The 6,098-nt window shown below is 52.2% G+C and overlaps 1 pseudogene; it reads left to right on the top strand.

Moving 5' to 3' along the window:
* The first annotated feature begins 1,198 nt into the window (after nt 1–1,198).
* LOC132581054 (uncharacterized) lies at nt 1,199–2,694 on the top strand (annotated as a pseudogene).
* Nucleotides 2,695–6,098: the final 3,404 nt, after the last annotated feature.

Here is a 6,098-nt window from a genome sequence, read left to right as displayed (position 1 = left end):
GCGCGACCCCCCTCTTCACCGCGCAGGATCTGCGCGGATTTCGCACGTAAAGCCGCGGAGCAGCCGAAAGAGCCGGAAACTCCCGGCTCAAAAGCCGCGCAAACGGAAACTGCTTTTTGGCGGTTTACGTTTGCGCCGCAAAAGCGCCAGGAGTTTCCGGCTCTTCCGGCTGCTCCGCGGCTTTACGTGCAAAATCCGCACAGATCCTGCGCGGTGAAGAGGGGGGTCGCGCCGGCTGAAGGTGAGTGCGAAAACGCCCCATGTGTTTAAAATAGCACATTTCCCCATCTGTTCAAATATGGCAAAGTCATCCCTACTGTGGTAGAAGTGGAAGCCTCAGTTCCAAGATGGATTGAACCCCAACATTAATTATAACACATACAGAGATGGCAATGACCAACTGCTAATTGGGGGAAATGAGAGGGACACATAGTTCCATGGTTGATTTCGAGTAAATCCCATTTACTTCCTAGTAAGCACACTTAGGGTTGAAACTGGAAACTAGCTGACTAACTGGCAACCATATAATCAAAGATAGGTATTTGCAGTCTCTAACTACAGAAACAATAAGTAAACAAAGAATAATGAGTGCCTGAAGAAAACCACAATTTTCCTTTAAAGAATGTCAGTTTAAGAACTTCCATGCAGTCCTTTGCTGATGAAATAAATAAGATGTACAAAAGGTGTTCAAAAAGTAGCCTCACTTAAGCTGCAGAATGTGTCTTAAAGCCTTTTATTCTTCCGATATTAACACATCTGCATCCATTTCAGCACTCACCCAGTGACCGTCTTGTAAGAACATGCACTTTCCTCTTCTTGCAAATTTTGCTTTTCTCTCTTGCAATTGTTTTTGAGGCTTAGTGGAGGAGGCACCGGATGACAATAGTGGCCATTCACAACTGTATATAATTTTTTTGTTGTTGTCCTTTAAAGTACTTCCTAGTAAAGAGGAGACTTTGAAGTGTCCTCTTTGTTCTTTTAGGCTGGTTATTTTCAGTCTTTAAAAGCTTTTACATGTAGGCTTCCCAAAACCCCTGCCTGAGCTGGAGACCCCCGATTTGGAGCCTCCTCCCACCGCTCCCCAAAAATCTGGAAAGTGGGGGGGAATGGCAGCCCTTCCCACCCAGCCCCGATCTCAGCAGCTTCTCCTCCCCCCTTCCCTTCCCACCAATCCCCGATGGGGATCTGAAGAGCCGGGATGGTGAGAGCTCAGGCCGCAGCCATCGTAGTGGTTGTGGGTGGCAGGAAGAGGGTCTTCCTTATCCAGCAGGAGTAACGAGCTTTCCTTTCCGGTGCCTTACGTAATGTCATCATACGCTTGGCGGTCTCGCGTCGTTGCCTAGGAGACTGGAAGTAGAGGAGTAGTAACGGTGTGCCGGGAGCTGGTGGCAAGCTCCTGGCTTCTGCCGGCCTCCAGACCAACGGCTGCGCAAGTTTAGCAGCACGTGGCTTTTCATGCCGCGAGAGCGTCGGCGACTCGAAGTGTTCGGGGCGAGGAGGAGCCGTTTCCTCAGCCTCGATGGGGGTCGTTTCCTCGCCTCCAAACAGTGAGATATCAGCATTTGTGCATCACCCCTACACGTAGAAACCAGTAAGGCGAGTTTCCCCTCGTCAGGAAGCAAGAAGCTTTATTTTGACACCCATGCCCTTGTGTGCCTTATGGAGGAAAATGGTTTCACCACTCTGCAATCTGAGATTATTGCATCTGCGTTAATTAACACCATGAATGGCAATATGGCTGTGATGTACAAGGATATGGCCACCAAAGTACAACAGGTTATATATAAAACATAATGTTTAATTTTAGCCAAGTATATAATTAATGTGTTTTGGAATAATGGGGAATTGATCTGGAGGTTTTGGGGGTCGGTGGCGTTGTCAGGCCTGAATGGTCTGACCAGCAGGGATATTGCAGCAGAGTGGTGGAATGACGGCAGCGACTTGGCGTCAAGGGATTGCGGTGGCACAACTGGTGGCCATTTTGGGGGAAAGTGGTCGGTGGTTGGGACACCCCCAGCAGCCAGCAGTAGTGGTCGCAGGCAGGGCTTGGCCTTTGAAGAGGGGGGTATTCCTCCCGGGGGGTTGTAGAGAAGCAGCTGGAGTGGGAGTTGTTCCCCCCCTTTTTCCTGCCTCGTTCTATGACAGGGGGCATATCAGGCAGCTTGGGACTTAGCTTTGCTGCCCCCCTTTTATTACTTTTCATTCCTTTGCTCCCGGGGCTGCTGGGTGCATGCTGGGGGGAGGGGTTCAGTGGAATAGGCCTTTTGGTAGCTAACTACTGGGGCACATAATGGGGCCTAAGAAAGGCTAGGGGTCCCCAAGGGCAAGCAACCAGCTAGACCTCCTAGGAAAAGAGGGCAGCTGGCCAGCCCCACAGTTGGGCAGGAGGATGAGGCCCAGGTATGCCTGGCCATTATTGGTCAGCTGGAGGCGTTAGAGCAGCTAAGAGGGGCACCATCCACCTGGGAGGGGCATCACAGGGCGCCAGGTCAGTCTGCAAAATTAACCTTTGAAAAAGAGGTACTGGCCTGCCTTTCTGCTTTGCAGAGTGTGGCGATGCAAGCGGGGGCTGTGCATGATCCACAGCAGGCGATGGCTGGGGGCAACGGCTCGGGGACAGAAGAGGAGCCAGAGGTCCCTGAGAGTGGTGGAACAGGCCAGCTAACCGGTGGCAGTAACCTCCTTGGGAGCTGAAGGTAAGTAATCAATGCCACCATACCCCCAAGCCTGGCCTTGGGGGCCATGGGCCCATACACAAGTGGCTATGCCATCTCATGGCCGGGTTGCTCACATCAATGCTGGGGCATTGGGCCATGGGTATACCCTAGCCAGCCTGGCTCTTCATGGGTGGCAGGTACTTCCTTCCACCAGCCACGGACACAAGAGTTCCCAGCTGCACCAGTGCAGCCACAGGCTCCTTCAGCAGCCATGGTATCTTCTCACAGTCCACCGAATACTCAGGCAACAGCTGGTGTTCTTCCCTGGGGGGGGCAGCCATTGGTGGCACAACAGAGCAGCTGTCCTGGCCAGCAGTGGGGAGCATGGGGCTATCCCCCAAACCCATATGGGTCGGTACCTTTTTGGGCCCTCCCTTATGGCGATGCGGCCATGCCCCAGGGGATCGTTTATCAGCGGCTACCCAGGAGAAGATTTTGCGTGGGGAGTACATTGATGTATTCAGCCTCCTGTATAGGGAGTTAGAAAAGAAAGACAAGGAGGATTTGGATGAAAAGGAAAGGAGAAGTTGAAGCGGAGGAAGGTGGAGAGAACCTGAGCCAATGGGTTGCCAGGTTTTCTGATCTATGCTGGGATAATATCTCAGGCACAACCTTTTTGGGTGGCTCAGTTATTCCAGTATTGTGATATAGTGTTCAGGGCATACACTGATTTTGTGAGGGATGCATGGCTGCAGTATGATGAGGCCTTTCGAATGAGGGTAGCGGTTAACCCTGGTCTCCCTTGTGACAAGATAAACCAGCAGCTGTGGCTGCAGTTCATGTCCCGCAAAACCCAACACTGGGGACAGGGCCGATGGTGGGCACCTTGTCCACAAGCAGCAGGTTACTGCAGGTGCCCGCGGTTCAGCGGGCCAGTTGGTTCAACCCTGACTGTTGTGTTGGGAGTTTACCTCCCAAGGCATGTGCTCTAGGAAGGCTTGTAAATTCAAGCACGAGTGCCCATTATGTGGGGGATCGCATGCCTTCTCCACCTGTAGCAAGGCTAAGCTGAAAGGCAACATCAAGCGTTCCGAGGGGGGGCAGTAAGTTGGTGGCTGGAAAAGGGACCCAGCCCCATACATCTGACAGCACTTAGGCGATGGCTACGGGGTTACCCAGTGCCGGCAGATAGGGTTTATCTATTAGAAGGGTTTACTTACGGTTTTTGGATCCCATTTCAGGGACCTCGGGTACCCTGTATGGCATCCAACCTCCAGTTAGTTATTGGAATGGAACATATTGTGAGGGAGAGAACAGCCAAGGAGTGTGCTGAAGGATGGGTCCTTGGCCCCTTCGATTCCCCTCTGGTGCCTGCTCTCCGGATATCCCCTTTGGGAGTGGTGCCCAAAAAGGAACCTGGGGAATACCGATTGATCCATCATCTCTCCTATCCGAAGGGTGGATCTGTGAATGATGCTATTCCTGGCCACCTGTGTTCGGTCAAGTATACATCATTTGACCAGGCAGTCAAGGTGGTGCAGAGCAGCGGTCGGGGGCCGAGATGGCGAAATGCGACATTAAGTCGGTATTTCGTCTGCTGCCAGTGCACCTCAGGGATTTTGAGCTCCTTGGGTTCACCTTTGAGGGGAAATACTATCTGGATAGAGTGCTGCCCATGGGATGCTCAATTTCGTGCGCAGCCTTTGAGCGGTTTAGTTCCTTTTTGGAATGGGCCCTCCAGGTTAGGGCGGGGTTAATGAACACAGTTCATTACCTTGATGACTTCCTTCTCGAGGGCCTTGTGGACCCATTCCAATGTGATAGTTTGCTTCAGGCAATGTGATAGGCTGCTTCAGGCATTTGTGGGTTTGGCCAAGAAGCTAGGGGTTCCGCTGGCGCACGAAAAGACAGAAGGGCCCACAGCAGTATTAATGTTTTTGGGCATTGAGCTGGACACGACGCAGCAAGCTTCACAGTTGTCTGAGGATAAGGTGGCGGGCCTTAGGGCCCAGCTGGCCTCACTCAAGGGGCAACACAAGGTATCCTTGCTGGAGTTGCAACAGCTTGTGGGTCATCTTAACTTTGCTTGCAAGATGGTGGCCCCAGGGAGGGCCTTTCTGCGGCATCTATGTGACACTATGGCCTCCTTTTGTCTTCCTCATCATAGGGTGAGGATGTCAGTGGGCATGTGTAGGAATTTGGAGGTCTTGGAGGAATTCCTAGAATCGTTTAATGGTGTTTCCTTCTGGAGGGAAGACCTAAAAATTGAGGCAGACCTCCAGATCTCTTCGGATGCAGTGGGCTCCATGGGCTTTGGGGTGTATTTCCGTGGACACTGGTGCACGGAACAATGGCCAGGGGAGTGGCTGACAAGATGGCTCTGCTGTGACCTCACTTTTTGGAATTTTTCCCATTGTAGTGGCGGTGTGGCTGTGGGGGGATCTGCTCGCTAACCATGTAGTACATTTCTGGTGTGATAACATGGCTGTAGTACATGTTATCAACTCCCTGTCATCAAAATCTCCCCTGGTAATGAACTTAGTTTGATCTTTTACATTCCAATGCCTCCGTTTGAACTTGCTGTTTCTGGCAAAGCACGTGCCTGGAGTGTTTAATGGGGTGGCAGACGCCCTGTCTCGCCAGCAGATCGAGTGTTTTCACCAGCTCACATCGGAAGCCGATCCCTGGCCTGCACGGATGCCCCAGGACCTGTGGCTGCTTGGAGGGCCGAAGCCGGTAGGGCAATTCATTTAGCATTAGCCCCAAGCACCTGGAAGGCATACGATAGGGCGGCCCTGCAGTTCCGTTACTTCAGGAGCATGGTGGGGTTGCTGGATGCTTGGCCTGTCCCAGTGGCCCACTCGATGCACTTTTGCATATACTAGAAGAATAGAGGGTTGAAGGTTAAGTCTATTAGGGGCCAGCTAGCGGCACTGGCCTTTATCAGCAAAGCACAGGGCATCAGTGAGGCCACTGGGGACTTCAGAATAAAAAAGATGCTCGAGGGCTGGTCATGCGAACGCGGTCTTTGGATTGATGATCGGCAGCCTATGTCCCCATCCATGCTCACTGGGTTGTGCCAGGTGTTGCCTGAGGTGTGTTTATCTGCCTACGAAAGCAAACTGTTTCACACAGCCTCCCTAACAGACTTTTTGGGGGCGTTTAGAATAAGTGAGCTGGTGGTGCAGTTGCGCAGGGACCATTCAGACCGGGCGCTGTGTGCCAGGGATATCAAATTTTCGGCCAATCAGGGATATCAAATTTTCAGCCAATCAGGTCTAGTTGACCGTTCGGCACTCCAAGACAGATCAGAAGCAGAGCGGGGTGGTTATCACACCAGCCTCCCGGATATGTGCCCAGTTACAGCCTTGTGCCAGTATTTGGCTGTTTTGGGGGACAGGGGGGAACAGGGTGGGGGGACAGGGAAGGTTCCCTATTCTG

This window comes from Heteronotia binoei, chromosome 13 (assembly GCF_032191835.1).
Source record: "Heteronotia binoei isolate CCM8104 ecotype False Entrance Well chromosome 13, APGP_CSIRO_Hbin_v1, whole genome shotgun sequence".
Taxonomy (NCBI): Eukaryota; Metazoa; Chordata; class Lepidosauria; order Squamata; family Gekkonidae; genus Heteronotia; species Heteronotia binoei.
This window is presented reverse-complemented; position numbering and strand designations above follow the sequence as displayed.